The following is a 15,487-nucleotide window of genomic DNA, read 5'->3' on the forward strand; positions in this document are numbered from 1 at the left end:
GGTAATGTTGAAAATATGAAAGATGTTCCATTTACAGCATAGGTGTAGCATTTACAGCATTAGTGTAGTCGAACAATACGTAAGGTTCGTGTTTCATAAATATTTTTCAATTTCCATAGAACAACATGATTGGGACTATAAGCGAAATAATAAATACGACGCGACGTAGTTGAGAACCCTAAGATGCGCCCACATACGCGGTGACCTTACTTAAGATTTATGGTTACATTTTGCGTTCGATAAACGATTGAATCGGTTTCCTTAAACAAGAACTTTAGTGCTGTTTACTAAATGTATTTACATTTAGTGCGCAGATCGAAACTTCTGTTGTACTAGGTATCTATGCTTTTTCTATGAATGTTTATGGCTTGACTCCTATGCATTATTGTCACAAACAAATGTGTTCAGAAATAGATTAATTGTTAAGATCAACGATTAATTGTAATTCTTTATATTGTGAGAACCGAAGAACCGTATAGGAGTAGAGAGAAGATTCAAGAAAAACATGAAGATTTTTCAAAAGTCTTATTGCCTAAAAGAAACTATCTCTCCGAGGCGAGAGAAATAATGACAGAAAATTTTAAATGTGCAGAGCCAACACTTCAAAAAATTCGCAAAAAAAAACCCATTAAATACTTAAAATATAACGGAATTTGTCGTATTTGCTACCGATAAACGCGAAATTCCTATCTGTCGTTCACTCCATTAATCAGTGCATTTATTATCTATCATTTTGGCGCGCTATTTTGCTAACTGTGCTCGTTATTTTTTTTTTTTTAAAGCTTTGAACCACTTTTCTATTAGATAAATATTAGATAACGATTCACTTGGTATTAATCTCTGATGGAGTTATAGAATACATAAAGTACAATCTTAAATATTTTTTGCTATGTACAAATAATGTGTGTTCAATTGAAATTATTATTGACATAAAACAGAACAGCTAATCTTTGAAATCTCAGGAAAAGATTTAGTTTGATTTGTGATACAAAACAGGTTCGAACTTGCCAATATTTCGGTTAACTGATGTTCGTTTTCGTGGTTACGGTAGTTTATAATAAAATTTTAATATCGATACTTGCTACCATGTAATCACATGTAATTTGAAAATCGATAATAAACCCTACACTCCTACTAATAAGTTGTAAATGTGTATAATAGTCATCGTGGCCTACAGAGTAAGACACCCGGACTAGTATCGAGCGATGTGACTATGCTAGTGTTTAAATACCACAGGCCTGCCAGTCTATGTAATGAAACTTAACAAATGCTTGTGAGTGACTTCCACTCTGAAGCCATTAAATAGTGTTATTATAACCCAACGCCGAAAATTTGTGATTTACGTATTTATCGATGGATGGTTTTAAAGTCAGCATCCGTCTGATATAAAAAATAGCATAAATGACAAGACGACCTACATTGAAGTATTGAACTCTCGTCGGAGTAGCATAGACACCGTGATTGCCACCGCCTATTTTGAGGTATGAAGTCGGACTTTCAACATAATAGTTACTCTGTCAGCTGAGAGGCGTGAATGAAGCTAAGGATATAGTTTTAAAGTAATTGTGGCATAAAATATGTATATTTAATATAGAATTTATATTATATGGGAGACGTAAACCAGCGGGTTCACCCGCGTTTAATTTGTAATCTTTTTTTTTTGTTGTTTAGATGGGTGGACGTGCTCACAGCCCACCTGGTGTTAAGTGGTTACTGGAGCCCATAGACATTTACAACGTAAATGCGCCACCCACCTTGAGATATAAGTTCTAAGATCTCAGTATAGTTACAACGGCTGCCCTACCCTTCAAACCGAAACGCATTACTGCTTCACGGCGGAAATAGGCAGGGCGGTGGTACCTACCCGTGCAGACTCACAAGGGGTCCTACCACCAGTAATTACGCAAATTATAATTTTGCGGGCTTGATTTCTATTTCACGATGTTATTCCTTCACCGTGGAAGTCAATCGTGAACATTTGTGAAGTACGTATTTCGTTAGAAAAATTGGTAGGTACCCGCCTGCGGGATTCGAACACCGGTGCATCGCTAGATACGAATGCACCGGACGTCTTATCCTTTAGGCCACGACGACTTCAACAATCGAAAAATAGGTAATAGAGCGATTTATTCTAGCAGATAAACCCGCGTCATATGATTTACTATGATAAGAAGTGGTCAGTCATTAAAGCTGTCTTTGTGAGTAATTTTATCCAAATCGAATCAGCCATTTTTGTGAGATTGAGTAACCAGCATCAAAACATATGTTACATATCTACTTTCACATTTATAAAATTATTAAAGATTAATATTAAAATGCGTGATCATAGTCTGCCATATAAAATTCACGAATCCCGTACCTACACCGATTCATTGACTCTAACAAAACGGGAATTATTTTATCCTAAAATATATTCTATGACTACCATTCATAGCGAGTTTTATTGCTTCCGGTCTCTGTTACTCCGAGATAAGAACTTTACGATTTAACACCTACAAACAAATGGTTTTTAAAACATTTTCAACAAAAGACATTTCCATTACGTCGATAAACATAGTTTTTGTTTTCGAGTAACAGCTGAAGCGTTCGGTGATAATTTGTGACGTTATTATCCTTGAGTTAACGGTTTTTGAAGAGCTTTTAGTCTTAGAGAATAGACGACAAATAATCAACAAGTTTGTGTCTATATTTTGTTTCGATTTAATTTCTTTAAATAAATACGATTTGAATGTGGCAGTTATACTAAATTTGATTAATTGACCACGATCATCCAAGTTGTTCGTAACAGATTTCTATATTTAATACGTGGGCCGTCGTCGTGTCTCATTGATGCCGATAAAAGAGGAAATTTGCATTTGATTTTCTCAAACAGTGATCTTAAGTGAAAGAAGTGACATGATAATTAAGAAAAAAAAAAACATAAAACTGAAAATTGTCACAGATTAACTCTACAGGTGTTGTGACCACGACGTACGCTTAGACTTTTTCGTCTTTTATCGGTATTGACCTGAGCTGCCTTTTTGCCTCTTTTTTTTCATATACGTCCGCTACTCACACCGGATAGTCGCGAACCTCAAATGAACAGGTTTTTAGCGTCACTTACCCGTGAACAGAGAAGGCGATCGAGTCACAATTATCTCTAAACTTTTCAAAAAATCCAAAGAATTGATATATTTTTTTTTACAAATGTTAAATAACTTTTGAATTTCAATGGTGTTTAATAAAAACGATTTGTGGCGCTGATTTCTTCAATATATTTCTGATGGTTGTCGCCGACATATGAACAGAGCATAAAAAAAATGTAGCGAAAATAAAATAATGGGAGTTAAACTATAATATAGTTTCACTTAAATAATAATAAACACGCCCATTTCTTGAAAGTATCTGACATGCCGCCTGTCATACGAATATGGGATATATAATATTTTCTGGATTTCCAACAAAACATTCACAAAGATTCAATGTAAAAAAGATAAAAAACTTGCGAATGCACGAAAAATAAATGAAACCACAAAAAATTAGAATTTGTTTTATAAAAAAAAATACTTTCCTCAATTACAGATTAAAATAATCCAGAAAAAAAAATCATATTCATTTCTAAATGTATCTATTAAACTAAATACTAGTCCTTAACACGTTCCTAAAGTTAAAGATTAGTGAAATCGATCACACTGTGCCTTTCTAATCTTTTGTTAATTCATTAGGAAAGACCTCTACGATTTTAATTGCAAAGCGAACAGCTAACCCGGCAGGGCTGACAATTCAACTATTTGAGTCTTATTTATAACGTATTACATGCTTATAGCTATTTAAATAATACACCTACATATCTAAAAACGTTTTTAAGTTTTTCGTATAACAATTACAAATATTGGAACAGTTATAATTTGTGATATTTCTTATATTCTGTCTGCCATCCCTAAACAAACGAGCACTTTCGACGGCGTCACTGCTTTCCTCATTTGAGATTAACTTCATAAGGTTTGCCTAATCGAATTCACCTTTCGACAAAATCAGATGCAATTTAACGAAACCGTTGACGTTGTTCAAAATTATCGAAATAATTTTCCTTAGCGAAGTAAAAGTCTATTATTCTATGAAGTCTATATGAGTCGTCTATTATCAATGGTGGCAATCTGTGCATTTGGACAAAAAAAAATTATTGATATGTCAATACAGATTGATTTGAATATAATCGTCTCCTTCAAAGAATACGGTTCAAAACCTGCATTAAATAAAGGTTAATAGTTAACCTGTTATTTATCTAAGATGTCGTTCCGAAGAGTTTTGTGACTGCCAATGGAATACAAAGTCAATAATTCGTTTTTCTGATTTACCAATCATTGTCCAAAAGTCAGATTGCCGGCTTTGATAATAGTCGACTCATATATATTATTCACGCAGCCGTGATATCTGACAGCATTGCGAGGAAACTAAAGTAATAAATTCAAATAATGTGGCTTTTTTTTGCTTAACTCGTAAGTTAACCAACAGTTTCGGTTCGAAGGGTGGGGTAGTCGTTGTAACTATACTGAGACCTTAGAACTTATATCTCGAGGTGGGTGGCGCGTTTACGTTGTACGTCAGTAACCACTTAGCACCAGGTGGGCTGTGAGCTCGTCCACACATCTAAGCAATAAAAAAAGCCTACAAGCAACCGATTAATGTTAAAAGCACGCCGATTCTATATAATACAACTAGAATTCCGCTGGCCACCTTGACGATTGAAGTCTCAATAAGCAACATTGGCAGAACGGAAACTAAAAATCGCTTCACGTCACGAATAGACAAGATGTTGGTGACCCACCTGAATGAATAAATTAAATTATTTATTTATTTTTGCAATCGGATAACGTTCTCGAATTGTATTTAACTATTGATAGTTATTTATTCGCCAATATCTCGTTTGAGAGCTAGATTTCTGGTTGTCTTTTTGCCAAAAAACACCACGAGTACTTATTTATTTTACTAATCGATTTGGTAAGATTACTACTTGTAGTTTATGTTCATGCAATATTCACACATGCATTTTTTATTTAATTAATCGTATCGTTTATACTATTTGTACATTCCCGTAAATATTTTAATCGTAGAAACAATTTATAGTATACGTATTTGTACGCTGTTCATTTGTTCAACGGGCAATTTATTTATTTATTTTTAAATCTCAAATTCTTAAATTATATTATAATGCGAGTAATATATTTTTACAAAATTATTTAGACCGAGTACGACGTTAACAAAAAGGGCTAAACGTGGCAATTCCGTTATTTTCTAACTAGCTCCACGTCGTCGCTTTTTTCCCCACAACCTTAGGGTCGTCGTGTCAAGTACTAAAGGTCAACGCGATCCAAATAGTAACGAAATAATGATGCGGCGAAAATATATATTTGTATTTTTAAGAAACAATACTTATCGAGTATCGGATGTGAGTGCGAACGGAGGCGTTGACCTCGCCGTACGCTGTCTTTCGTACCGATCCGTTCCTGATAATCAACAGGTTGCATTGTGGGCACCTCACTATTTTTTGCTAGTTACCACAGTGTGGTGCAGCGTTAAAATTGCGATCATTTACGCTGTCTCATTATGAGAACTGTTTTATTCTGCTCGACCCACAATATAACTATAAGTATAGATGATTGAAATAAATACGAACTTAAAGAAAAAAATACTTGTTTTGCTGAATAATAATCATTTGCTGTTTCTTCTAACGAGGTGTATTGCATCGCGATAGACCACCGCTTTTAAGTTTCTTCGATTAAATCGGCATACGCTTGTCTATCCAACAAAAAAAAAACATATTCACTTAAAAGTTAGATTTCTGGTATATTAAAATACCGTTAACACCCGACGGATAGCGTGATAGTATATTCAGAAAATTCAAATATCGTTTTGCGATAGCCGGTTCCTGACTGAGTTTACTAGTAATTAAATAGTTTTTAGACGTAAGGTCTTATATCAGTTTCAAAGCCTGGATAGGACTAAAATCGCATAAAAGTGACCAAAATAAAGAAGTAAGTACGTTTTGAATCTTTCATATGAAGCGACCGCTTCTAATTATTGTATCTTGAGATGTACAGTGAAAGTTTTATAATTGCTTCCAAACTAGTCCCAAATCAATTTAATACACTTTAAAACCAAACAAACAGCTATAATTGCGACGCTGCGTAACATCAATATACCTTTTTGGTGGGTATAGTTTTAAGAAAATGAAACACGCGTTCTCCCTATACCGTGACGTTTCTATTAAGGTATATTTTATACGGCATTACTCATACGCCTTGTACCTAGGCTTGTCAACATGCGGTGTGGGTCCTGCAGTCCCAGAGAATCATCTTTGCATACGAAAACCAACCAAATGTATACAACATTACTGTCCTGTTCTTTCTGCTTACAGATGAGTGGGACAAACAGACATTATCGAATGCCTATGCATAAATAGTCAACGTGGGAAAATAACAGAGCGTGCGCGTGGGCGTATAGTGACATAAGATGTTACGAAGGCACTAGGAAATTCAATGTTTTGACTCCTTTGTGTTTGTAGAGCGCCATACTTGCATTGAACGAGAATAAACACGACAAAAATAGGTATCGGTATAAGTTAGTAATTTATCTAATAGTTTAGGCCCGGATGGTTTTTTCTGGGTGCGTGGGGGAAGCTACAGTACTAGCTAAAGAAATAAAAAATATGCTTTTGTATTATATCGCAAATACAATCTCTAGTGGCTTATGGGCAGTCGTCTAAATTAAGAAAGTTCTAAATTAAATTTAAAAAAAAAACAATCTACACATTTCACGTTTTCTTCATAATGTAGGATGTATTTTTTAAATAAACAACTTGGTATCACTTTACAAAATAAGTAGGTTGTGTTATGCAAATGATTTGTCAAACTTGTCATTCACAAATATGTAAGTCGAGCACATTCTAAATAAACGAACGAATTTTACGGTTAAGTTTTTACGATTTGTATGTATTCCCTTGTGTTAGGCAACGCACAACGCGATTTCTTGATTATTTCCTATATATTTAAAAACAGATATTTAATTTTTTTCAATCTTAATTTTAATTCATGTTGTTCGTAACTTCTTAACTATATTATAAATTTGTTAAAAGTATATAGTATTAAAGTATAGATACATTCCGAGATATATGTACAGCGTGTTAAAGAATTAGACATATGTACAAACATACACTCGAAAAATATTATCCTCTTTCAGCAGTAGAGTAATAAGTTTAACTCGTTTCTCCTTTGGCGCCGAATATCAAATATGTATAGTTTTAATTGATACTTAAAGTATCATTCGTGACAAAGGTACATCACATCAATTAGCACGCTTCGTATTGTCAATCAATATCATTGTTATGGCCTCGTCCTAATTTTAATGTTTTTTCTGTTCCCGACCGGCTGTATTTTCAAAGCTAAAGGAACGAAAAAAAAAAAAAAAAAAGAATTGTGCAGGTTCATCGTCGCCAATTAACTAGTAATTAAACAATGAACGTTTGGTAAATAAGTTTAGATTACATGTTATAGACAAAGTCCCATGAAGACAGGAAGCACATTCTCGGACAGAGGAGATCTTCCTGAGGCTGCTAGGGAATACCTAGCAGCATTAATTACAAATAAGTGACTTAATGACTAAGCGCACTAAAATACAAAATAAATATTGCCTTTAAAAAATCAATATGATGTATATATATATATATAACGTAAAGTTCATAAGGCAATAATACAAAATAACGTAATGTTATTTCAAACTGTGACTTCTCGGTGAGTTACGAACGTGCCAAAGTATATTTCCGAGTATCTTGCTTGTGAAATTGAGAAACAAGCCATAATAATTGCTTCAAAGTGAATCACAGTGTTTACGGTGCACTGTTTTGCCTTGAACTTGCCAAACGACACGTTACTGAGACTTGTCATTACTACCGCAAAGGTAATAATAACAAGCCACAAAATAGCACGAAACCATTCATTTCGTTTCACACCAAATTGAAATATAATAAAAACGAAGTATAAAATATGAAATGAAATATTTTGTTCCATAGAAAACGAATAGATACGAAAGATCTCATACTTGTAATTGAGCAAACGTATTCTGTACTCGAATTCATATTATAAACTAAACCTAACCTGTACCTATATATAGTTGAATCATGAAACTAGTTGGACTTTTTGGCGGGAACGCGAGGAGTGAAGTTGCGTGATTTGTTTTATTTTGTCTATTTAGTGTTTCTTTATGCTTAAATATGTAATAACGGTGGTTTATTAACCGTTTAATATCTGTGAAAGTGCACAAATGTGGGAAAACGAAACAAAGCCGCTGGACGTAACTTCACGGGATCCTTTAAAAAGTCCTCTGAAAAAATCTCTGTAAAGGACCACCATTTTATTTCATCCCATATCATTTCATCTCATTTCATTTAATTTCATCCCAGTTGATTAATGTCTCAAATTAATCATCTTCATTTCATTTCATTTCACACCATTTATTAACATTTTTGATAAAAATAAGAATATAAATTAAAATAAGTTACCAGGTCATAAAATCCCTATAAAAAATGAAACTAATTTAGCTCAAACTGTCATTTAAATTTTTTTTGTTATGAATTTCAAACATTTCAAATATGGAAGGCGACAACATAATTTTTGACAAATGTCGCTTTGACAATAGACACTAAATTCTCGTTCTTATATTATTTTGTATAAAACAAAGAGAATTCTCGTGCCTATCAACACATTTGTTCGAGTTATTATCAAGATTACGGACACTGAATATACAGAGTATGGGTGAGTAAGCCCGTAAAATTCACGGATCCCACGCATACGAAATCTGTAAGTCTTAAATCTGCAATAAATAAGATTAAAAATCAACCGTGAACCGTGATGTCGTACATAATGACGATTTTTTTTACAAAATTTAACCTTAATGCCTAATTTTAGCAACGAAATAATACAAATAGACGTATAACTCATTAATAATCATGTTAGCCTGAATGACTATATTAATGTAATTAAAATAAATGTTTAAGTAAAAATCTCCCTGAGACATTTTGTTTGTCGGACCAAGGACTGTATTTGCTAATAACAACATAATTGTATATGTAAACCGCTAGTTTAAAAAATTCGAGACACTAGAACGAACTGTAATAAGCACCCTTCGCAGCCGTAGGTATGTCTTGCTAGTATACTCTCACAGCGGAATTGTCATGGGAAATGGCCACGGTAACGACCTAAAGAGACCGTGTTCTCCAACAATAAACGTTTTGTCATCCAAATGACTCAGTTCGAGGCTTTTGTTGTATTTAATCTTTCGTTTCGACTCCTTGACAGGAAAATAAAGCCAGCTTAAGATGGCGGACGTAAATTATTCTGATATAACATTTGAGATAATTAAAATTAACGTTATGTTTCATAATAATTGTTGAAAGTATTTTTTAACATCAAAGTAATTGATTTATTTCTATTAATTAATAATAATAACGATAATGTCTTAACTACTAAGTTTTAACATTTGTTTTGTTGTTTTACGTAACAAAAAATTACCACTACAAGATTTACGGGTGTCAAAAAAAATGTCCGAATTCCAGTGATATCTGCTGTTTTCCTATGCTGGGGATTCCGTTTACGGATACCTGGTCGAGGGGGGCTAACAGAACAGATTATGTCGGACTCCGGAGCCTCCAAAGAAGAAGACGAGGTCCTTATCTTCTTCCAATTTCTCTTAGGAGATTATATCAATTTGAAAAAAGCGTGCGGCATAAGCCACTTAAGACCCGCGCCTCAAACCCAACTACCGACTAAACTCCATCGAAGTCTACTACTACTCCGACTCGACGAATATAGCACACTGAAAGTGTGCCTTCGCCGGTACCCATACTGATGAAAGGACGGAATTTCATCTCTGGGAAGATCCCGAAGGACGTCGTATCGAGAGACACACCGTGGGCGTCGCACAGGAGCCACCTTGCACGGCATCACCACTGGACTGACAGCTCCGGGTGTCTCGCCCGATGGCTCCTACGGGAGATGAACGGGGCTTCGGACCTACGCCGCCACCCCGCCTTCTTCGCCGAGGAGCAAAAAATAGTTCAATGTTTTCAAACTTAAACTAATATTCTCACTATAACTAAATAAATAATAATTGGAGATTAATCTCTAACTGCCACATGACTCCAAACAGGATTTTCTGAGATCAGAGTCTGATACACTTAATTATATACATTTTAAATACCTATATATATCACAGATACAAAGCAAATAAACTTGTTCGTGATATGAGTGTTTGTCCGAACTGGCAATCGCACCCTCGACCTTGCATTGAGAGGCGCGTAACTACAGCGCCACCGGGTCAGTCAATTAATAAACGAATACGACTAAGGAGACCTTGCTTTGAGCAATATATGTATAATAAATCAATTTGCTCATGCACACACACGAATTCTGAAATTATGACATTTGGCAGGGAACAATAATTTAAAAGTTCACTACTTTGCAAAACTTTTATTACCAATTGCGATGTACAAATCTGTTTATCGATAAATAGTTATTGATCGGTAAATTAGTCCACTGTGTTTCCCGCCGAATCTACCCAGCAATTTCGATCCGGTAGTAGATTCTGCGAAGCACTGCTCTTGCTAGGGCTAGGGTTAGCAAATTCTCTCTGCTTGAGCCCATGAGCACACCTACCCATCCGCGCTAGCTAGAAATAGCTCCTTTGGCTACCAGCGAATAGGTAGGAAAAAAAAAACAGTATATACATGATTATATATTCCTAACATTCTAAAAAGCCAAATAAAAAACAAACAATGATGTGTTCAATAAAATAGAAAACGAAGCACTTAGGAGCGGCTTGGCTGTGTCCATGGCGTTGCTGATGTCCAGAAGCGATAGTAGACACTCACTTTCGGATGGACCGTGTGCTCGTCTCCTGATAATGCCAATAGGAATAGATATTAGGATACTAGTGAAATCTGGTTACGTTCCGTTGTGACCATCGCTAACTGTATGAAAAAAGCTCGATTTCTGTAACTACTTATTCTAATTTCATGGAACTAAATATATTATCCTACTAACACATAAAGATTCCTTGAAATACGAATAATAACTGTGCCAAGTTTCATAATATCGGAGAAATGGTTTAGGAACGCATACTGGCACGCATGTTAACAAACAAGACGTTGATTTGAAATAAATAGATAGAAAATATCAAACCAAATAAACGATATATATAACAGACAACAACAAAAATACATAAACACGGGCTATCGAAAAAAATAAATAATAGTTTTAAAAAACGAACAAAATACGCTTTTATAGAAAATCCAACTACACTCGCGAGCAAAAGTTTGGAATCACTTACTTGAAATTAGTTCCGCGCGATCTCGTGTACAAAATTTTTTTTTAATAAGCATAAAAATGACTTCATTTTAAATGTTCAACTCTTAACTTTAAACTGATACTAAATTCATTAAAATCAAGCCATTATTTAAGAAGCTATTCCGGATTAAGCGAAGGAATAACGAAAAAGACGTGTTTCAATTGCTTGATACGTCGCGAGTTGCGACCTATTGACCCCTATCAAAGCACCTGTAATCGGATTTTCTTTATCAGTTGACTTTCACACGTTGACCGGTAAACATCTCCGCTAATTTTGATCCTTTACCTTGTACGACAATGGAGACAACACCTACAGAAGCAGCACAAATCGTAGCCCTATTGCAAGAAGGGCTCAGCCAGCGGGATGTCACCCGTCGGCTCCACATAAGTCAGTCCTGTGCTTCGAAAGCTTACAAGCGCTTTCAGGAGACTGGTGGCTTTATCCCGAGACCAAGATCTGGACGGCGCCGGTGCACATCGGAGAGGGATGACCGTTTTATCGTGTCAACCTCTCTCCGAAATCGGCATTTACATGGTGTCGACGTCCAACAGGAGCTCCGAGATATTCGTGGGGTAGCAGCCAGCGAGTGGACACTTTGTCGACGACTCAAGCTAGCGAATCTGACTCCAAAAAGACCTCCCACAGGCTTGAAACTCACGGTAGCTCACCGAAAAGCACTCCTTCAATTTGCTCACATCCATCTTGATTGGGAGGTTGAGCAATGGAGGCAAGTCCTGTTCTCCGACGAGAGCAGGATGTGTTTGCATGGTAGTCACCGAAGAGGTTGGGTCTACAGGTGGTCTGGGGAGCGATTTGCGCAGTGCTGTTTCGCTGAAACAGTGGCTTACAGGGGCGCCATTGTATGATGTGGGCCGGCATTTCCTTCGATGGTTAAACCGAGCTTGTTTTCGTGCCTGGCGGGGGACGAGGAGGTGGTCTAACTTCGGACTGATACATTTCCAATATTCTGCTGGAACATGTCCTTACCTATGCTGGATATATCGGTGATTACTTCCTCCTTATGCACGATAACGCTCGTTATCACACTGCCCGTGTAACAACTGTATACCTCGAAGAAGTCGGTATCGCCACATTGGACTGGCCAGCGCTCAGCCCTGACTTGAATACCATTAAGCACGTGTAGGATGAACCGAAGAGGAAGGTTCGTTCCAGAACTCCTGCTCCTTCATGTCTGAATGGGCTGAAATCGGCGTTGATTTACGAGTGGGAAGGTATCCCACAAGAATCAATTCAGAAGCTGATCATGTCTATGAAGAATCGTCTTCGAGCAGTTATTAGGGCGAGGGAAGGGAACACAAAGTACTGATACTTAATTATAAGGCTAATTTTTTTTTAACTTATTAATTTTTGTTGTTTTGTTCATTCATTATTTTTCCATATTTCCTTGTTTTCCTACCTTCTTCACTTAATCTGGGATAGCTCCTTAACTACTGGCTCGATTTGAATGAATTTTGTATCAATTTAAAGTTGACAGCTGAACCTTTAAAATGATGTAATTTTTATGATAGTTAAAATTTTATTTAGTAAGCAAGATCGCGCGGAACCAATTTCAAGTAAGTGATTCCAAACTTTTGCTCGCGTGTATATAATAGAAAATAAATCTTAATAAATTTGGATTTAAAAATAGTGTAAGAAAAAATTATTTTATTGTAAAAAAAAGCGTGGGGTGCTTTTCGGGATATTATCAAAATAACCCTTCTACTCATATCCGTTCATGAAATATTTATAACTACTACATATTTATTAAGATTTATTTTCTATTTTTTAGTTGGATTTTCTATAAAACGTAATTTGTTAGTTTTTTTAAACTCTTATTTATTTTTCATTTTTTAGTTGAATTTCGTTTTTTAATTATAATTTTTTTTTTTTTTTAATATTTTTTATTCCTCGGTCCTTAATAAGTATACCAAATTTCGAGTTAATTCGACGTTTTGTCGGGGATCAAAATCATATTCAAAGATTCGGTTACATACATACGTCTGAAGCTAATAAAAGTGTATTAAAAAAGGATCGTATAAACTGCAACGCCACTAAGATCGTAATAAATAATTAAATTGACGTAATTCATCCATTCTTGCACTCAGCGCGCCTTGTACTACCTTCTAGCTCTGACGTTGATATCTCAATTAAGTTTTCCTGGAGTAACGATCCCGGACTGGTCTGATCTAACAAATACAAGCGTTCTGTGTCTACTATTCCGATAACTGGTTTCGTGCATATCAAATTGTATCGCGATCCGGTCGAAAGCTTATACCTCGCAGAGACAGACAAATGGATTTCTGCACTTCTCTACACAATAAAAATGTTTTGAATGTGGAATCGACTAGTTGTTTTTTCACGTAATCGAACACAGCTATTTATCGTAGAATGACGTAAATTTTAAGAGATTTTTTTGTGATTTAAATTCCATTGGCGCAATATGAATACAAACGTGCTAGAAATAAGGTATACTTAAAAATATTTCTACACGTAACCTATAAGTACGGTGTCCTAATACATAGATAATATCGGGCAGTTCCTAATAAGCTCGAGCTCATCTAGTCAATTTTCAAAGGAAACTTAAAAACCAAATTTCATTGTAATAAGCGAGCATCTGGGCTGTGCCTCTCGAATGCTTGATGTCCATTATCGACAGTAAGTTATCATTAATCTGGGCGAGCTCACAGCCCACCAGGTGTTTAGTGGTTACTGGAGCCCATAGACATCTATAACGTAAATGCGCCACCCGCCTTGAAATATAAGTTCTAAGACCTCAAGTATAGTTCAAATTTCTGTCCCGCCGCTTAAACCGAAACGCATTACTGCTTCACGGTAGAAATAGGCGGGGAGGTGGTACCTACCTACCCGCGCCGAATCTCAAGAAGTGCTACGACAAGTAATTACGCAAATTATCATTTTGCGGGCTTAATTTTTATTACACGATGTTATTCATTCACCGTGGAAGTCAATCGTGTCAATTCGTTGAGAACGTATTTCATTAGAAAAATTGGTACCCGCCTGCGGGATTCGAACACCAGTGCATCGCTTCAACACGAATGCACCGGACGTCTTATCCTTTAGGCCACGACGACTTCAAGACTTTTACGAGAGGCACTTTATATTATGGTGCGTTCTACGACGATTGCATAGCTTTTCATGCGTTATGCAACACCGAGGCGTTTGCAATGTAATTAGTTACTATTAGCAATCAAAACGTTTTCAGCCAGTGGGTTTTCGTATGCAACGAGATTTCTTATCGAATTCAATGCACGTCGAGGAATTACAACACGAATTAGAAATAATTAGTGTGTGACTAATTACTTAATTTGATCTAATGGATTGCGCATATTATTTTAGAATTGCTGGAGGAAATAATTATACTGCTTGCGACCTCTTTTTTTGGTTTGTTCTGAAAATTGTTTAACATATTATGGCTTTAATTTTAATTATCCATATGATGATCCTAAACGACTGATTTTAATCTTGTAAAAAGTTAAAATCAAGAAACTTTCCAAAGGCGACGAAAAGCAATAATGCAGAATAAAAACATTTTTTTCTATATTTTTTTCAATTGTTATAAATTTTAAAATAATTTTAATTACGTAATGTATAATATCATTTTATAAGCGTTTCTTTTTAAATATATTCCATAATTGAATTCTACGTACTCGTACGACGTAAACAAAACAAATAAACACGCAAATAAAATAAAATGACATTATTCAACGGAGTGGCAAGAAAACTTAACGTTAATCGTGTTTCTTAATCAAAATAAACGAACCAAAAACGGCACTTCACAAGTCTGAGTCACGTCTACTATCCACTTATTAATGGCAGCGCTAAAATATATTATTATACCGTTATCATATTCGCTGATTATCGTCACATGCCGAAATGCACATTGAATTTTGATTACATTACATTCGCCTTATACAAGGATCGATTTGATAATGTATTCTTAATTCTTCTTTAGTTTTATATCCTCGAAACATTAACTTCTCTTTGATGTTTTTGAAATGACTTTTAGTAATTAATTTTAAGTATACGACATTATGTTTTTCAGATAGTCGAGAAGTGTAGACATAATTAATACTTTTAGGGTTTGATT

General features: G+C 35.3%; 1 protein-coding gene and 1 non-coding gene across 3 annotated transcripts in view; one reads left to right on the forward strand and one right to left on the reverse strand.

Annotated features, from left to right (window-relative positions):
- Window positions 1-15,487, forward strand: part of LOC101739187 (uncharacterized) — a 98,209-nt gene that overhangs the window by 30,986 nt on the left and 51,736 nt on the right. The window lies entirely within an intron of this gene.
- On the reverse strand, window positions 3,034-3,136 carry Mir3408 (microRNA mir-3408). Its single transcript, NR_107686.1, has one exon. It is a non-coding gene; the product is annotated as a microRNA mir-3408 (primary transcript).

Source organism: Bombyx mori, chromosome 1 (genome assembly GCF_030269925.1).
Source record: "Bombyx mori chromosome 1, ASM3026992v2".
NCBI lineage: Eukaryota > Metazoa > Arthropoda > Insecta > Lepidoptera > Bombycidae > Bombyx > Bombyx mori.